General features: G+C 38.6%; 1 long non-coding RNA gene across 1 annotated transcript; it reads left to right on the top strand.

Moving 5' to 3' along the window:
* The first annotated feature begins 1,293 nt into the window (after positions 1-1,293).
* LOC107801350 (uncharacterized) lies at positions 1,294-5,170 on the top strand. Its single transcript, XR_012703177.1, has 2 exons — positions 1,294-3,480; positions 3,556-5,170. It is a non-coding gene; the product is annotated as an uncharacterized LOC107801350 (long non-coding RNA).
* Positions 5,171-21,142: the final 15,972 nt, after the last annotated feature.

Raw genomic sequence — 21,142 nt, forward strand, 5'->3', positions numbered from 1 at the left:
TAACTATGGCCAATTTCTGGGACCAAGGCCAGTAGAATTTGCAGAAGCTGAATGAAGTTGTCCCAACACCTTTAATACCTGCCATCCTTCAAATCCAAATTCATCACAACCCTCAACTCAATGACCAACCTATTTGGATCCCAAATGTGAAAGAAAACTTCACATGCTCCTCTGGATGGGACTTGATCAGAAAGAAGAGGTAGATATGTTTCTCTAATAAAATGACATGACATAAGAGAATCCCTTTTAAATCGTCCTTCTATATGTGGAGATATCTCATACACAAATTGCCTACAGATGATAGGATTCTCTTATTTAGTAGTCCTACTGTATCCAGATGTGTATGTTGTTATATACCAGGGGCAGAGTTTGTGGATCATATTTTCAGTAGGGGTCACTTTGCATTGGCAGTATGAAAAAGGTTTGCAGGACCAGCTTGTATCCACACTGCTGAAATGCCTCTGAGACTTCTTCTGATGAAATAGTGGCTTCACAAAATAAAGAATGAAGTGCTGAAGCTTTTACTTGACATTGTACCAACCATCATCTGCTGGAACATTTGGAAGAATAGGTGCAATGCAAAATATGGCACCAAAACTTCCTCCCTTACTAGAGTCATCTACTCCATCAACTCAGATATTCACATGCTCATGAAAACAACCTACCCTTGAATCTGCTGGCCACTAAACTGGGAGGATCTATACCCCATTGCTGAGAGCATCAAACACTACATCAATATCAGGCAGGTTGTTTGGAGCAAACCTGAACAAAGATTTGTAAATGTCAACTGTGGTGGGAGTGCACTGAAAAATCCATGAAGTATAGAGGAAGGGGAAATAATAAGGAGCTGCAGTGGCGGGAATGTGGTGGGGAAATTCCATTTACCCGGAATCACCAGGATAATTGTTGCTTCCCCTCTTCTGTCAACAAGTTTTTTTGGTCACTGCATTGTCCACCACTCGGTAGTGTCATATATGATTCAAGACAACAACCAAGAAGCATTAATATTTCTGAATTTTTGGAGTTGATTGCAATTGAGCAATCAACAATATGCAACACATGTTTTGGACAGTTTTCTGCACAGGTTTTGGCATCTACTTGGGTTACCTTCACAATGGCTTCCTTTATTGTTCAAGCTAACATGAAGATAACTTTGATGTATCCTTTACTACCTATCCTATGTTGTTGTATTATGATTTTGTCATCTTACATAGGGAAATCATGTCTTTTGTTGTATTATAAGAGCAAATTTATATTGGATGAGTCTTCTGAATCTAGTCTTATAGTTGACCTAACTTTACCCAGTTTTTGTAAATCATTAGGCTACCATTTTTGGTTAGTAAAATGGTACACTCATTTAGGTCTGACTACACATACTTGTAAGGGATCAAGTGGCTATAGATTTAGTAGTCATTTGATACCAACCACTTATTCGGAGGTAAAGTTTATGTCCCCCTCCTTATTGTACTTTAGTTTTATATATATGAAAATCATCTGTAGGAACAATCCCTAGTGGATTAACCAAAAAAAACAAAAAAAAATGTTGGCAATTGAGGTATCAAGCTACATACAGTTGCTCCTAAGAAAAAAACTCTTGCCTCTCTCTTCTCTCTCTCAAGGAATGGCGACCTAGAGCCCTTTCATGGCTTCCAACGTCTCTTCCAATATTTGGCTGTGGGAGAGTAGAATCATAACCCTAATGTGACAAATACTAGCCTTAATCCTAAGAAGTCATATGCAGCGTGATTTGTTACCAAAGAATCTACTCAAAATCGTCAAAATATAAGTTTACTTCCAATTAAAATTGATCATGGAGAACCAACCATTGAATTTACCATGGAGGAGGTTAACGAGTTCACCATCGAAGAAGAGCTACACCAAGCAGTCATCGTCAAGTTTTTATATGGAAAACCAGAGTTGCATGAGTTTAGAAAGATTTTTGCGAAACAGTTCGAGGTTAAAGGATATTGTAACATTGGGCAGCTTAAATTTCGACATATATTAGTAAGGTATGATTTACATGATGACTATGTCTAGTTCGTATCAAGGTCTACTGGATATATTAAATCTAAAGGGGATGAATTTTTCTTTAGAACATTCCAATGGATGTTAGGTTTCAATCCTAGAGAAGAAACATCGAAGTCAGTTGTGTGGATTTCTTTGCCAGACCTGCCCCCTAATTGTTTTGCAAAAACATCGTTAATGTCGATCGCTTCAGCAGTAGGGAAATCTCTTGCTGTAGACAAGGTGACACAGGATTGTACTAGGCCAAGTGCTGCGAGAGTTAAGGTTTTGTTAGTCCTTTTGGACAAACATCCTAAGAAATTTAAGATTCACATTGTCGACAAAGGTTCTGGGAAGTATGTGGAGTTTCATCAACAGGTGGTGTATGATAACCTCCAAAAGTATTGTACCTTCTGTAAGCATCAGGGACATGATGAAAGCTCATGTCGATCGATGCAGGGAAGAAACAGGGAAGTGAATGAAGAAAATACAATGCAAGTTGATATGACTGGTGTGGAGCTGAGTAATGTTGAAGTTAAAAGGTGATGCTAGGGAGTTGTTGAATGCCAAACGAGCTGCAAATAAAATTCAAGAAACTGCAAATATTGGGGTGCAGCTAGCTATGAAATCAACATGTGATACCAATAGAGAGGATCGTGGATGTGATATTGATACAAATCATGAGGCTAATGTAGTTACTATTAATCGAGCATTAGCTCGGATTAACACGACTTTGGAGCCACATGTGGGGAAGGATAACGTTGACAAGGTTGCTGGTGAGAATGAAGAGGAATTAGCTGGGCAGGTGGTTAATAATCCAGGTAAAGCTGGTACTATTTCATTAATAGTAGGTGCATGATCTGTCACAACTAATACTCTTGAAGCAGTTGTCCAAACATCTAGATTAGATGTTACTGGTATTAGAGGATCTAGTGTTAAAGGGGCTGGGCAATTTTGTAATGGCCAGGGGAAGGAAAAGGATCATCAGGGTACACAAGCAGCAATAAAAATTACTGTTGCTAATATGGGAAGACAGGCAACTGATCGAGGAGTCTCCAGTAGTACTCAGGTTGCTGGTGCTTTAATGCACCTGGAAAATATGGTGATCGATTGATGTTTCATGAGCAATCAACTACTAGAATTGCAGTAGCTATGAATAAGTTCTCACAGGTGTTAGAGGGGGAAAAATAGGCTGCTGGAATTGCTAAAAATCCTGCTGCATTAGTTGATCTAGTTGAAAAACCAGCAGCCCTTGTAGCTACTATTGTACAAGCTGTGCAGCTACTTTCTCCAGGAAAAATTGGACGTGATTTTGGTGGCAAGTCTGTTACAGCTCACTTGGAGACAGCAGATACTCAAAATTCAGATGTCCAAGCAATGCAAAAATCAAATGGTAGGGACTAGACAGTGGTGAATCGATCACCAAAGAAGCAGAATGCTCTAGTTAGTAAAAACCAGTCTACTGCATCAAAGAATGTAAGTGTCTCCAACTCCTTTGATGTATTGTTGAATGAATCTGTGTTGGGTGATTTTGAGAATATTGTACATCAGGTTGTTCATGATTTAGTCTCAACATCTACGCTTTCTAAGCCTCAAAGCAGTGTCAAACACCAGCAGTCCAAGAAGAATGCAGATGCTGGATAAAAAGTCTCAAAGGATCTTGCTCTTGCTTCTGTCGACGAACAAAAGGCTATGGCAGTACCTAATGCATCCTCACCAACTTTACACATATCCAATCCAGATTTGGACAAAATGGTAAAGGATGCTCAGGCTGAAATGGTAGTGAATACCACTACTGGCAAGTAAGCTTACAGTTCCAATACACCTACATTGCATTTTTCCAGTCCTCGTATGGAACAAATTATCAAAGATGCCCTGGCATCAATGGTAGTGAATACCACTATGGTTAAACAACCAATAGTTACTTTGAACACATCTATATTTGAAGTTCCTTCACAGTCAGCTGAGTCTTTTGGTGAGTATGGAAGCTAGTCTGGGCAGTTGATGCTGTCCACTAGAAATAATAATGAAATTGTACAAGCAAATTTGAGAGAGATGGTTAGTAAATCCAAAACTTTGGCTGACCAAGGTGAGGAAGATGAAGAAGAGGACTTGGGGGATGTGGAAGCTGGGGAATCTACTGATTATGCTGTTCAAGAGAGTGAAGATGAAGATGTGCTTTCATTAGGCTCACCAACACTGCCAAAAACATACTCGATTTCCAGTTGCAAAAGCAAGCTTAACTTGAATGCTCCAGCATTCATTCCCAGAAATTCTCCATGTGGTGCTACAAGCCAAAATTCAGTAACACCTACATCTATTGTGCAACAACAACAACTTAATCTAAACAATTCAGTTGTTACTACTACTGATGATCGAAATGCAGCAACAACATCAAAGGTTGGACAACAACAACAGATTGCAAGCACTCCAGGTGCTGCAGTGACGCCTTCAAATGCTGGACAACAGTAGCAGGATATAAGTACAGTAGTTATCTCGTTGGAGGACAAAAAGCTACTGGACGCTTTAGTAAGCTTTAAGCCTGTAAATTCATTAACTTCATCTCAAGTTGTTAGCACTGGACATGTGATTAATAACGGGAACAAGATGCAAGGCATAGAAAAACATCAAAATACGGCAGCTTTGGCAAATACACAAGATGAAAATGCCTTGATGACACTTGATCGCGTCCAAAATTTTCCCCATCCAGTGAACATGGGAAAAGATCTGTATGAGGAAGGAGAGGAAGATGAAATTTATCGCCTATGCATAGTGGTAAAGGTAAGAAATCACATACAAGGAAGAAGAGTTGGGAAGACAAGGTAAATGAGGAAGTAACCATTAAGAAACCACCAATGAGGGATGCAAAACACAAATTGAATGCGTCGATAACATCAACAAGATCCAACAAGTCCAACCGATCAAAGAAGAAATGATGAAATTTGAATACATCTTTATGAGGGTACATAATGATGACAAGATTCTACAAGTCGAAAATTTCACAAAGATAGAGTATAAAGGTCAAGAGTATAAAGGTCAAGACACTAATTCCTACATTATTTTATTTTACCATTTTATTAGCATAATAATATGTAATATCACCATAGAGTATGTTATCAATTCTATGATGATCATACATTACTTAGTTTGTGCTACTTCATATTTTTTACATTCTGGTTAGTAGGCGAGGCTATTAATGCCTCAGAAGGAATTATGAGGTAAGGTTTAGCGCAATATGTACTTGCTCATTGCCTACGCCTTTGGAAAATATCCATACAGCTATGAGAACGTTCGCCCTCGTGAGACTATGCCAACAACCTAGTGAGGCCGTGTCAAAGGGCATTGGAGGCGCACAAGGATGATTATATATCAAAGGCATAGCGACAAGAATACTATAGCTTTTGTTCCCCTTACTTGTAATCTTCCTTTGTGGTTTTACAGTTTATTATTAATATAATAAAACTACTAGGCAACATGCCTAGTGATCTATTTGCTAAAAAAAAAACAATCTAGCTACATACTCAACTATGTCTTTCTTCATCCGCTGCCACCAATAATGCTGCCTCAGGTCGCGATACATCTTCGTAGCACCTGAATGAATGGAATACCGAAAACTGTATGCCTCCTCTAGAATCCTCTCCCTCAATCCATCCACATTAGGAACACATAGGCGACCCCTGCAGTCGTAGAACACCATCATCGCCGATAGAAACCTCCTTGGCACCACCCTGTAGTACTGTCTCTTTGAGAACCATCAAATGCGGATGATCAAACTGTCGAGCCTTGATCTGCTCCAATAATGAATACTAGGCAACAACGCATGCAAGAAATCGACTGGGCTCAGAAATATCCAACCTCCCAAGTCTGTTAGCCAAGGACTGAATGTCCAAAGCTAGTGGCCTCTCATCTGCTGAAATGAATGCCAGGCTACCCATACTCTCTGCCTTTCTGCTCAAGGCATCTGTGACCATATTCGCCTTGCCCGGATGATAAAGAATAGTGATATCATAATCCTTCAGTAACACAAGCCATTTGTGTTACCTCAAATTGAGATCCCTTTGCTTGAACAAATGCTGCACGCTGCGATGATCAGTGTAAACCTCACAGGACACCCCATAATGATAATGCCTCCAGATCTTAAAAGCGTGAACAATCACAGTTAACTCTAAATCGTGCACAAGGTAATTCTTCTCATGGATCTTCAGCTGACATGAAGCATATGCAATAACTCAACTTTCTTTCTTCAATACACAACCCAAACCAACGCGTGAAGCTTCGCAATACACTGTATACATCCCCGAACTGGAAGGCAACACTAGAACTGGTGATATAGTCAAGGTTGTCTTGAGCTTCTGAAAGCTCATCTCATAATCATAGAACCAACAGAACGGAGCGCCATTTTAGGTCCATCTAGTCAAAGGTGCTGCAATAGATGAGAAGCCATCCAAATCGGCGATAATAACCTGCTAACCCCAAGAAGCTCATGATCTCAGTTGCTAAAGTGGGATGAGGCCAACTCTGAACTGCCTCAATCTTCTTGGGATCCACCTTAATACCCTCACCTGATAAAACATGCCCCAAGAATGCTACAGAATCTAGCCAAAACTCACACTTGGAGAAATTAGCATATAGCTTTTGTTACCGCAATATCTGAAGCACCGCTCTCAAATGTTACTCGTGCTCCTCCATGTTGTGTGAGTAGATCAAAATGTCATAAATGAAGACAATGACAAACTAATAAATGTATGGCATGAACACCCTGTTAATCAAATCCATAAAGGTCGTTGGGGCGTTAGTCAAGCGGAAGGACATTACTAGAAATCCATAATGGCCATATCTAGTACAGAAAACAGTTTTCGGAACATCTGAGTCCCGAATCTTCAACTGAGTGTACCCCGATCTCAAGTCGATCTTAGAGAACACCTTAGCACCCTGCAACTGGTCAAAAAAATCATCAATACACGGCAACATGTACTTGTTCAACTGGCGGTAATCAATGCACATCCGCATAATCCCATCTTTCTTCTTCACAAATAACACTAGTGCACCCCAAGGTGATACACTTGGTCTGACGAACCCCTTTGCTAAAAACTCCTCAAGCCGCTTCTTCAACTCTTTCTGAGCCATACGGTATGGTGGGATAGATATAGGATGGGTAACTAGAGCCAAGGCAATACAAAAATTGATATCACGATCTGGTAGCATGCTTGGAAGGTCAGAAGGATCTCTACCGCAGACAAAAATAATACCTGTGATCATGGCATCTGAGGCCACTGCATCTGGTCTGGACGATAAGGCATAGAACCTAGTAGGAGCACCGACTGATTGAATAGAAGTTGGATGACCTCCCCCTACCTGGCCTCCACCTCTAGGACGGCCCCTACCCACCTGCTCTCCACCTCTGGGTTGTCGGACGACTGGTGCTGTAATCACGGGCTGATGGCCCTGTTATACTGCCTTGCCCCGAAGTCTAGGACAAAACCTCTTCATGTGACCCAGATTCCCACACTCGGAACAACCACTCGGTACCATAGACTGCTTCCCTAAATTCTGACCCTGATAGCTTGAATAACCATCGGAAGAACCCTGAATAGCTGGTGGGTGGTATGAACTCTCTGGCATGGCACTGAAATAAGCACTGGAAGAACCCTGACGGCCTGAGTACCCACTGGAAGAACCCTGAATATCTAGATGGCGGTAAGAACTCTCTGGCATGGCACTGAAATAGGGTCGCACTGGAGCACCCCGAGGAGGCGGTGGTACTGGATATGTGGGCCTGCTAGGCTGACCCCTCCCAAATTGACCTCTTCCCCCAGCCGGGGCACCTCTAAACTCTTCATAAAAACAGAATTGCTAATCTCGTTGCATCTACTCTCTACCTCGCTGATGGTAACCCTCAATCCTCCAGGCTATCTCTACTACTAGCTTATAAGAAGTCCTCATGTCAACCTCCCGTGCCATAGTGGCCTGATAACCTAAGTGAAACCCCGCAACAAATCTCCACACTCTCTCCGCGTCAGTAGGACGTATCATAAGTGCATGGCGGGACAACTCAGAGAATCTTACCTCATAGTCGGTCACTCACATATGACCCTGCTAGAGCTGCTCAAACTGACACCGCAACTCTTCCCTCTAGGAGGGTGGAATATACCTATCCAAGAAAAGGCGTGTAAAATGATTCCAAGTCATGGGAGGAGAACCTGTTAGTCTGCCGAGAAGATGTGACTGCCACCATCTACTGGCCCTGCCCTCCAGCTGGAAAGTAGTGAAATCCACCCTATAGGAAACTAATATACTCATGTTGTGCAGGATGTCCCTGAATATATCAATGAAGTCCTGGGGATCCTCATGTCGCTCTCCCCTGAAGACAGTAGGGTGAAACCTGGCCCATCTATCTAATAGCTTCTACGGCTTGCTGGTCGCAACTGGTCTAGGCTCATGTACAACTACTGCAACTGGTTGGGCTCCGCCCACGAGTAGTTTGCTCGGTGTCTGATATACGGCAGCTGCATATCTAGCAGCCTGAGCAGTAGGGGTCCGTGCTCCCCCTTCCGCCTGAGATGTGGTTGGGTCTGCTGGAAAGAAACCAGCCTGGGTTATAGATTCCATGAACCATAGCATACAACCCACAACCTCCTGGAAGCCTGGTGCTGTCATGAAATCCATCGAGGCTGGTTGAGTTGCACGCACCTCGCCCTGCTCCTCAATAATAGGATCCTTTACTGAATCTGCTGGTGGTATAGCCGGAGCAACTCTATGTTACACCCCATGTTTTTGTATATGAAAGTAATCCATAAGTAAATTGATGAAAGCTTGGAAAAATGAGATGTTGCATCCCGCATTTTCATACGTTAAAGTTTCGTCGTAAGCTAATCAACGTAAGATCGGGAATGAGATTATTTTGAGATTATAAGCATCATGCTATTTCAAACAAGTGATGAGTAAATTCGTAAAGTTGTGAGGGTAAGTAAATCAAAGAAAATGAATTTCGTCGAAGTTTGACATTTTGGGATAAAATACGGTCCGAGCTAAAATACCCGGTATTTATGGATTAGTACTATACAAGGCACCACATGGCCATGATAATAAGGTGTATAAGGTGTGTTTAAAGTGAGTAGTATTATAAGTAATTTGAGATAATTCTTAATTATTTGGATAATCGGGTAATTATTGATTTTAGTGGTAGATTAACAATTAATTAAGATAATTTGTTGCTAATTATTGGATAAGATCCTTAACGTGGCAGCAAGCCACCCAAGACCTATGACTCTTAAATCTTGTGGATTATGTGGCAAAGATGAAGGATATGTGGTTAAGCCACCATATAAAGTGGGGACCACATTCATGTATAAGAAATTTAAACTTAAGAGTCTTAAACTTAAGAGTCTTATGACTCACGTTATTATCCACATGCACATCACGTTATTATCTATAACTTAAGAGTCTTATGACTCTTAAAGAATATCAGCATGTTATTTGGGTCATTTAATATGCATCTGCATATAGCATATAAGCAACGCAATACCTTCAACAATTCAAATCAAAGTGAGATTTTGTATTTATAACGGAGTACGGTGTAATGTTTCTCAAGAATATCATACGAATTTTTCCTTACTCTGATCTTGCCATTACGTGTTGTCGAAATTGACATATGTTAGAGGGATTGTCAAGAGAATCAACTCAGGTATGTTAAGGCTATCCCTTCTTTCTTTTTGGCATGATATATGCGACACGAACGAAACGAGCAAATGCACAACTTCCATAAATGACTCTATTCATAGAAGTATTAGAGATGCCTATGTTCTTGAATTCCCATATGTCTTATTATTCTATCATCTGTTCATGGGTATCAGAAAATACGTAAGTTGATAAAGTTTATTTCATGAGATTAATCAAAGGCATAATGGTCCTATAACGTTCCGAAAGATTTTATTGACGTACTTATCATGCATTTCATTTATTTACATTGACCCATATATATATATATATATATATATATATATATATATATATATATATATATATATATATATATATATATATATATATATATATATATATATATATATATATATATATATATATATATATATATATATATATATATATATATATATATATATATATATATATATATATATATATATATATATATATATATATATATATATATATATATATATATATATATATATATATATATATATATATATATATATATATATATATATATATATATATATATATATATATATATATATATATATATATATATATATATATATATATATATATATATATATATATATATATATATATATATATATATATATACACAGTGGCTGAGATGATATGATGGGATGCCCTCAGAGGCTTGATGATATTATGAACACATGTACTTATGCACGACATGACATTCATACGCATATGCATGACACTATAAGTATTTCATGATTTATAGAGTTGTCCAGACTTACGGGTTGAGTCATTTACTCTATATTTCTTCCATGTCTTTTATGTGCCTTACATACTCGGTACATTATTCGTACTTACGTCCCTTTTTCCTAGGAACGCTGCGTTTCATGATCGCCGGTCCCGATAGACAGGTCGAGAGTCCTCCAAGTAGGCTATCAGCTCAGCGGAAGATATTGGTGCGCTCCATTTGCTCCCGGAGTTGCTAGTTTGGTCCGTATGATTAGTACATGTATTGTTTGGTATGGTGGGGCCTTGTCCTGACCTTTATGATATGTATGTACTCTTATAGGCTTGTAGACAGATGTCATGTATACGGATGCTTGTATGGCCTTACCGGCCTATGTTTTGAGTTTACAAATGATCATGTTGGCCTTATAGGCCCGTATGTCACATGTATAATTTTTTTTATATATCAGGTTGGGGCATCCTATATTGATTATTACCCTATGTCTATTCTAGTTAGCCCATGACGGCTCGTTTGGCCCATTTTCCAATGAATGTAAAATGAGAAAGATATGTTATGTTGGTACTCGGTTGAGTAAGGTACCGGCTGTCCGTTGCGGCCCATCGGTTGGGTCATGACACTCTGGGACATCCTCGTCCCCTACCTTGGGCTGGTGCCCTCCCCCACCTCTGTCTCGGCCTTTAGCAACAGGGGGAGCATCTCCTCCCGAGACTGGAACATCCACCGTGCGCGTTCTCGCCATCTATGAGAGAATAAGAGAAAGACACATAGCATAACATCAACTGCACTATAGGAGATGTAGACAGAGTAGTTTCCTAATACCCTATATCCTCTCAAAGAAAAGTACATACATCTCCACACCGATCCGTAAGACTCTATTAGGCATGCTCATAACTTGTGAGACCTATGCGAACCTAGTGCTCTAATAATATGTTGTTACGACCCAATTCTATTATAGGCCGTGATGGCGCCCGGCGCCGCTGCTAGGCAAGCCAACAGTGAACTAACCTCGTGATTTCTCTTTTTAATAGATTTCCAAGTATTTAAACATTCCTCAATTTAAAAGAATTAATAAATAACAGATTAAAAATAAATAAAATGAAAGCAACTGAATGCATTCATTGTTGATACCCAGTTTTACCCTCGTATTTTAAATAAGCATATATACTTTCAAAATGTCATTTTTGCATCATTAATTAATTTACAAGAGTTATGAGAATATTTCTATAATTGTCCATAATTTTAAGCTTTAAAATTGATTTTTTCGCTTTTAAATTACTAAAATATTTATTAATTACCTCTTTAAATTATTTCGGGATGACTCAATCATCCAAATTATTATTTACATTCATATATATGTTTTAAAATTTTTTTACTTCATTTCATATAATTATATTAGTATTTGTAGGCTATTTACACAATCTTGTAATAATAGCCTATATTTTGGAATTTATTGCATTTGTTATTTTATTCAAGGTCAAAATGAGATTTTACATTTTTATAGTCTTCTACTATTGTTTTAAAGTATTAAGTTTCATAAACAGCATTTATATATTTTTATTTAACTATTTTAATTAAATTATTTTCCCCTAATCTCTTATTTTAAAATCTGGCCCAAATTAGGCTGATTTCGGACCAATTAAGGTCCAAACAAACTAGCCCATCCTGATCAATCCCCATAAGCCCAACACCGAATGACCCAATAGGTCTTCCCTAGTCCAAAACCCGACCCAACACATTTAAACCTCAGCCATTTATCAAAAGCAATCAATGGCTCACAACACCTCCCCTTATATCCCCTCACCCAAACCCTAATCCCCATTTCCCTTCAGTAGACGCCTCTCAAACACTCCCTCCTTCAGAAACCCTAGCCGCCTTCTTCAATCTTCTCCGAACCCGATCAAATCATGGATTCCTTCTATGATTTTCTTACCTTTTACGCGTTACCTCATTGTTACTTACATGATTATGGTATTACATAGTATTTGCTCTATTTTTGGCAAGTACCAATATTTCAAATCAAGCACAAACATCAGTAGATCCTCAAGATTCAGATGATTCTTCGTCTATATACATTCATGGTGAGATTATACAGGTCCGATTCAGTGAGATTTTTAACTATCCATCATGAACTAGGGTTTACCTAATTTTTCTCCTAATCTAATTCTAATTTGATTCTGTATGCTATTATTTCCTTTATTATGTTCGATTTTACAGTGTTTCCTTATTTGTTTGTTCAATTTCTACTACTATATAAACACATCCCCTAATCCCATTTAACGGATCTTAATCATTGTTATTCTCTCACTCTCACTTGTTCTATATTATTCTGAAACTTGGGCGCTTGGCCGGATGAAAGCCAAGGCCACCGGAATCCTCTCTATCTATCTCCCTAGTGTGAGCACTGCTCGGGGCTCGTTTGAAGCTCCTGTGAACTCTAACGCACTAGGGTTTGGAGTTTTTGCCGTTGTTCTTACTTTGCTACTAGAGCTTGGTGATTCTCCTCTATTTGTTATTAAATTTGCAAACTGGTAAGTGTTCAAACACTTGTAACTATATTTCTTTCATGTTTGTGTTCATTATTCTGAATATCTGCGTTATGTGGACCTTTCTTAGCCAATATGATATTGTGCCGACCTTGCTTTGAATTTCTTCTGCAATCTTTCATCAGAACTTGTAAAAAATTTCATATGTTCATTCATATTTAGTTAATTTTGAAGTATTCTGGGTTGTTATGCTTGTTTGATGTTATCGTGTTTATGTATGCTTAAATTCCTACATTGACCGTTTCGTATCAAACCCTTTCTCATACCTCACTTTAAACAATTGTACTGAAACACATATGGAATTAATGCCTGCTTAGAATTTTCCTTAATAAGTCTCTTTCTGGTGAACCGTTTATATGCATTTTATTGTTACCTCGCAAATTGATCCCTGACCATCCCATGTTACAACATTGTCTTAATATCTAGCCTAAATATGTTTCTCTGCTATCTATATCTCTGATGATTTTATTCCTTCTTGTTAATCTTGTAGTCTTTAGCATTGCCTAAGACTTCTAGGATAAATGTTCCATATCTTCTCTTATGTATGATCGACTAACAGGAGTCCTGATGTATGTTTGTCCTATTAATGTATAGCTAATCTTTTCTTTTATTCACCATAAGTTTCTTTTGAATCTTTGTGCTATGTTCAATGCTCATCATGTTAAGTTTCATGTTCAACCAAATAAGATGTTGGCCAAACTATGCCGCTAGTATGTTGTTATGCTTTTTGTAACCATATTCACATTAGAACATCATGTGAAATTTGTACTCCACTTGTTTCCTGCCTAGGATTATGCTAGATTATCACTTGAAGTTCTTTAGGTTGGTCCTGAATCATGCTTTACTTTGAAACTCTAGGTGGAGTGGCTTGCTAACTCATGTTGCTCAATATTGTCAGTTCAAACAATTTGTTTTTGGAAATACAAACATGAACCAGCCTCACATATGTCTCATGTGCCTTCCAATTTAATGTTATCTTATCAATGTGCCTTTGGCTTATAGCTGCTGATAGCTATAGCCTTAAGAACAGAGTGTGAGGACTCAGAGCTTTTCTTAACTAATTCAGTGCGTAGTTGTTTGGTTAAGTTGTTCAATTGTCACTACTGGGCGAGTAAATCCTCCACTTCTATCTGGTATAAATCTATATATGAGTTTGAAGCTTGTAATTGGTATACTCTAATACTTGAGTCAAGTTTGTGTCCGGGTTTGCTGCTGATGCGAAGAATGAGCTTGTAGAAGGCCCAGGCAGTACTGGGTTATCTCCTTTTGGGCCAGCTATTGGGCCTACTATTGTTCCTTGTGTAACATTTATACTTATATTCATTATCTGGGACTGTAATAATTTGTAAATAAACAATTGGGGTGTTAGTGAAATTGGAAAAACAGGTATATTCTAATGCTTGCATAAAAGGGTAGAAAACGTGCCTATAGGGTCTATGTGATCTACTTGTTGTTCTGTCCACCTTTCCATACACGCTATTTGGATTCATGTATTGTACACTAGTAGAAACCATGTCTATAGAAAATCACACACTCACTCACCTTGTCTATTATCAGAAGCATGAGTTTAAAAGCTTACTTGTTCCCATATCTACGGCAGTGTACTTACTAGATAACATGCCTATAAAGTTATATTAATTTATGCTCTGCTAATCCTCATCTAGATACCATGTCTATTGGGTTTTAATTGATTAACTAATTGACTGCGTATGTTGTTTTATTGCTCCGCTCACCTAGATAACATACCTATAGGAATAAGTGGTAAATCTGCCAACTATTATTAGAACCTGGCTATAAATGTTGCTACTCATTTAGAAAACATGCCAATAGGATTTTTCGATTATTATCACTACCCCCTTGCGCAAATCACTTAGAGCTCATGCTTATAAGTTTTATGATTTGCAATCTATCATCGCAATAATCTAAATAGCAGTACTGCCATGAGACCTTTTTTTTAAACTGAGTGGTCACTTAGAAACCATGTCTATAGGTTTAAAGCAACACCTCGAATTTGAAACAATCTATAATTTAAAATCTGCTCGCGTGCATTTGTTGTTATGTGTGGAGGCTAACTTGGCCCTTAATTATCTTTACGTGAAGTCCTATCTGTTTTGAATGTCGCTTAGTTTTTACCATTTTGAGCAACCTAAGTAAATTCTAGAACCACCCTGATAGTAGGACCAAAGCCTCATGGACCATAGGCACAGGACGGGTAGTGCACGCATAGGACACAACTTACAACTGAATTAAAACTCTTTAGGTAAACAACTTCAACATAGTAATCGGGTAGCAGGAGATGATAGTCTGTGACCGCTGAATAATATGAGAAACTCCTATCTAAAGGGAGTTGCGAAGTATTATTTATGTTGCACGGGGTGATCTTTTAGGCTAAAAATCTTAGGACCCCCCTTTTCCTTTATACACTTAGTCATTTAATATAGACCGTTATAGTCGTATCCTTGTAGTCCTTAAGACTAGTACGAATTCCTATTGTGTTATAATGAAACTCTTCGACTTTTATATTTCTCTTTGTTATTTGATCGCCTAGCCTAATTCACAGTCTTAAGTTCTACCGGGACCCACAGTTGTGGACCTCGAAGAGTGCCTAACACCTTGTCTTTGAGATAATTTGAGCCCTTACCCGATCTTTGGTGGCATTGACTAGTCAAATAGATTTATTTGCATAATAGGTGCCCTAACGCACCTTATAAAATATTAGGTGGCGACTCTTCTCTTTTAAAACTTCCTTAAAAGAGTTTTTAGACGTCAAAGCCCGATTTCGTGAGAAAAAGGGATGCGACAGCATGGCGACTCTGCTGGGATTTACACTTAGGCTCTTACCATAATAAACCTGACTTATGTGGATTATGTTCACCTCTATTTGTTTGAATTTTCTATGACACGTACATCCCTTCCCCATTCACCTTTATTTGCTATGACCACTCTTCATTTCTTTTCATCTTGTCTAAGACTGCCATATCATGCCTTTCCCATCCCTAATTACTTACCTGCTTTATTTCCGCATATATTTTTATGAACTAAACTGACTTCTTCTGTTTGTCTTTCTTCTCTTTCCTTGTTTACTTTTGTTGTCTTATTCTAACTCCGAGAGTCTGCACACACCCCTAGTGAGCGCAATTGATTTATAGCGCTTGGGCTAAAGAAGCCCCTCCGGAGTCTGTACACATCCCCAGTGAGTTAGATGATGATATATATTCGGGATGGACTTCCCAGTTTTACTAATTATAATATATATATTCGGGATGGATTTTCCTAGGTCATGGACTTGCCTTACTTATTTGTATTGTAATGAATTTACCTGGATATGGATCTTGTCTGTATCATTTATATTTGGGGATAAATTACCCCACGGCTGGATTAGCCTTATACGATACTAAATGACTGACTTCCAGTTGATGTGTATATATATACGGGTTGGAACACCCCTAGGCCGGATTGGCCATAAACAGTACCAAGTGACCGAATGATTTGTGACCAGTATTACATGAGGTATTTCCACTAAGATGTCATATTTCTCATATCATGCAGTATTGATCTATTTCACTTGTACTGCGTTTAACTGTTAAACTTGAAAGCATGCCTACATTTTTGTACCATTATTTATATTAGATTTTACCTACGGAGTTCATCACTGCTTTCAGCCCAGAGGTTAGTCTTGTTACTTATTTAGTTAGTTGTACTCATACTACACTTTGCACCTCGTGTGCAGATCCAGGTGCTCCCAGATACGGCAGTTGCTAGATTTCGAAGTTATTTCTGTTGGGGACTATCAAGGTAGTTGCTTGACGTCTGCAGACTTGATTCCCTTCTTGTTTAATTATTGTACTGTTCTATATTTTTAGACAGTGATTTTGTTAGTCAGACTTTGTATTCATAATAGATGCTCATGTATTCAGTGACACCAAGTTTTGGGAGTGTTTACATATATATATTTGTGAATTTTCTTCCGCTGGATTTAATCATTTTGTTTTTAAACATAAAATATATGGGAGTTTATTGATATTGTCGGCTTTCCTAGTATTGAGATAAGCGCCATCACTACAGGTGAGATTTTGGGTCGTGACAAGTTGGTATTAGAGCCTAGGTTATATAGGTCTCACGAGTCATAAGAAGGTTTAGTAAAGTCTTGCGGATCGGTACATAGACGTCTGTACTTATATTCAAGAGATTGCCGAACCATTAGGAAACAATTTCACTTTCTTATATTCTATCGTGCGGAATTGATTCAGCTTGAAACATAACTCTTTGAATTCCTTCCACGCATTCGTGTGCGCATGTGAGCGCTCAGTATTAGTTGTGCATCGCTGGCTTGTGATTCCATGAGCGAGGTTCGAGATATGTATTCTGTATTTTGGTTATGGGATAGTCTGAAGGACTTGAGGCTAGGGTTAGACCGCAGCTTAAGCTCGGTAGCTTCAGTTGTAACGTGTACATTTTAACTCATATGTCTGGTAATGTCCCTATGAATGGAATATGTGGCTCGATGAGCGGTGGAAATGACTATATTATGAGTACTATGTGAATGTGACATGTGTCAGATGGGTTGAATGTGACGAATAAAGTTTGCTAATGACTCAATAGTTTGCTATTGGGTACTTGATTTGACGTATAGTCTCGAGTTGTGAGTGTATTGAAGAATCTTTCACGTTGTTAAATTGTGGGACAAATTAAATTCTCATGTGTTGTCAATGAGTTTGGACTCAAGAAGAGTAAGTGATTGTGTAGTAATTATGGTTGCGAATGGGCATTTTTAATGTTGATGGCTCGAGAAAGATGATCTTCGAAGAGGCTTAGAGTCGGTAATATTTTATTGGTTCAGGTGCAACAGAGATGCATTTTGATTCGATGCAATAGTTGGGCAGCAATGTATGAGGGAAGACATGACGGGAAGTGTTTCGCGGTGGTTGAAATACTAGCAGGTCAAATAGGAGAAGTAGAGGTTGAGAAGTTGCTTAAAGGAGATGATTTAACCAAAATAAGAGTGGAATATTAGCATATGGATTCTTTGGTAGGGTATTCGCGCGCCTTGAGGAAGTGTAGAATGGTTTGGAATCGTGATAGAATGTGATTTGGACTATGGAATTTATTTGGAGTGATGGTTATTGTACAAAGAAGAGCATGGACTCAGGAGAATTTACTAATTATGTGGTCATTGCACCCAGTGCAGCGTCGTTGGAAGATTTCAGTAAGGAATTCCACATGTGGGTTATCTCTTGTGAGCAGTTAGCAGTGGCCTGATGTTGATGAACCTTCTGCGAGTAATATTACTTGCTACCCGGTAAGAGGTCGAGTGTGTGACTGTGGCTGGTGATTCAGAATGTTCATGAAAATCTAAAAAAAGACTTTGAGAAGTCTGGCGGGTTAACGGTGCGAGATAATGGTAATTGAGTAGGAGAAATCCTTGCGTGTTCTATGTTTATATAATTACAGATTAAAGATAAGTTGGGGAGCCTGCTATTGACAATTTGATTTCATGGTTATGTGTTAAATTTTAGTTTTGGTCAGAAACATACTTGTGGATCAGTTATGACTTGTAGAGATGGAGATCAAGGATGACTCGAGTAAGAAAATTCATGAATACGGGTTATATGGCACTTAATAGAAATACGAAAATCATGAAATGATTAAATTGTTATTTTGAAGAACGTAGTGCGCACAAAGTATGAATTTGATTGGTGGTGTTAAGGCATGGTTACTTCTTTGGGGGTTGGTGTGCTAATGGGGTGTGTCTTTTGGCCCTTTTGGGCGGTACAATTTAGATTTGAGCATAGTGAGTGACTTTCGAAAGGGTTCTAATGGATTCAGAATGTACATGTGACAATTGAAAAAATTTCGGATTCATATATCGCTAGAATCTGTTATTTACACAGAATGGTGTCGGGACGTGCAGTAATTCTGTATGACTATGGATGCTACATTTCAGTGCAAGAAATGTAAAAAGGAACAATTTTAAGTCCACATAAGGTCTTTTCAGTGTGAAGTCTCGCTTGTGGTACTTTTGTGGTGCTTAAGCAGAATACAGTGCCTTATGGGCCTTAGGACGGTATGGTTTCATGTTAGGATATCTTGTAGTGAGATGTGGGTAAAGATACTTGTGTTCTGACAAGGAGAAATGTCAACTTGAGGGCAATTGAGAAGAAACTCAGAGAAAATAGGACAAATGGATAACAAGTTGGATTAGTATGGCAATGGTATACTCGGTTCTTTTGGTAATTATGATGTGGTGAGATTTTTGCAGATGTTTCGGTGGCAATATTTTTGGGTTTGATGACCTTCGTGGCTTGGTCGAATTAGAGGAATTTTGTTCTGATAGCTTGATTAGGTGCAAATGGATTTCAAAGTGTTCTTGATGGTTTCTTTTATGGTTTGAACCAGATATTTTCTACCCGTGTGGGGAACGTGTTGTGTAATGTGATTTTCTCTTGGAAGGAAGCAAGAGCAAGGTTTCTAACTAACCGGGTATGTAATTTGCTGGTAACTCAGAGTTTATAATGAGATCCCTGTACTTGTCACATGATGGCATGATGGATGTGTTGTGTTGTGCGGGATTAATATTTACATGTACAAGGTGGCAGTTCATTCTTGAAGGGAAGGTCACGAATTATGGACAGAATGGTCAGTTTTATATATTTAGATGAATGTTATAATTGCTCGGTAATCCCTGAGAAGGGTGCGTATTTCAAAAGGCGCATTGTGTTTTGACTTTCGGATGTCATCGGTATTGTGATACTCACCTAGTTAATAGACTATTGATATACGAGTTATTAATATGTGGCACGGAGGAATTATGGAAATATTCCTAGTGGTATCATCGTGCATGAAATATGTGATAGCCATGTGAGTGCTGGATTTGTGATAAGTTACGATAGTTCATGTGTACTTATTTGATATCTCATGTATGATATGCATGGATTAGAGGCATGTGACCATGCTAGGAGGATTATGTTATTGGGACGTGAGTTGTATGTGCAGACCTATGTACTGGTATTTTTGGCACGTGAGTTGTCCGTGCGGGTCCAGATATTTATATTATTCGCACGTGAGTTGTTCATGCGGGCCCAGACATTGATACTATAGCATGTAAGTTGTCCGTGCGAGTGATGTTAATGTGAACTCTAGAAGAGTTGGTTATTGTTATTAAATTTGTGTGTCTTGGTTCTACTATATATAATGACCTTATAGCATTATAGTTGTGGTGGTGCTTGTTGAACTTACAATACGGTTCTCTACTTTGAGACATCTATGGGATAGTTGTGTTTAATAAAGAAGGTCATTGGACCTAAAATGGGTACTATCAGGTTCGATTACGATATATTGGGAGGATAATATTGAAAGTCATCTTAGAATTTGATTATGGTTTTGGTTGGGGCGGGAGAGCTCTATGACTTATCGATCTGATAAGATGTTATGAGATTTCACGTGTATTTTTTATTATCAGCAGTGTGCGAAAGTTTTAGAACGAGTTTTGTTTGATATGGGGTTTAATACTAATACCGGGTAACTTTGGAGTAGTTAATGTGATCGAAAATGGTGTTGCGAGCATGCGAGTTGTGTAGTATGTTAAGTTATTATATCTGGGTTATGGTTATGGCTTGATACAGCTTTTTCAAACTCATACAACGTGTAGATGTGAGATTCAGGTCTTGAAAAGAAATTCTGAATGTAGGAAATTGAATTCCAAGGGTTATGCAAAATTTGAGGTCAATCAGACATGATTTGGGGTTATGGTTATGGCTTGATAAAAAATAGGCTTCAATCTATGTTTGATTCTTGTTTTTAGTGTTGTTGGGTGTGATTTGAAGACTCGACTAAGTTCGTATGAAGTTTTAGGACTTGTTGGTATATTTGGTTAAGGTCCCGGGGGCCGCGGGTGAGTTTCGGATAATTAACGGATCAAATTCGGACTTAAGACCACTAGTGGAAATTGTAGCTTCTGGTATTTACGCACCTGCGGCGGTTTGATCACAAGTGCAAAGCTGCACGCGTGCACCAGCCATCACAGAAGCGACCAGAGGTCACGGGGGCAGTAGTCGCAGGTGCGAAGGAATTTCTGCACCTGCGAGGTCGCAGGTGCGAAACAGAACACGCAGAAGCGGAGGAACATTTTGGACAATAGCAGATGCGAACATTT

This window comes from Nicotiana tabacum, chromosome 19 (genome assembly GCF_000715075.1).
Source record: "Nicotiana tabacum cultivar K326 chromosome 19, ASM71507v2, whole genome shotgun sequence".
NCBI classification, from domain to species: Eukaryota; Viridiplantae; Streptophyta; class Magnoliopsida; order Solanales; family Solanaceae; genus Nicotiana; species Nicotiana tabacum.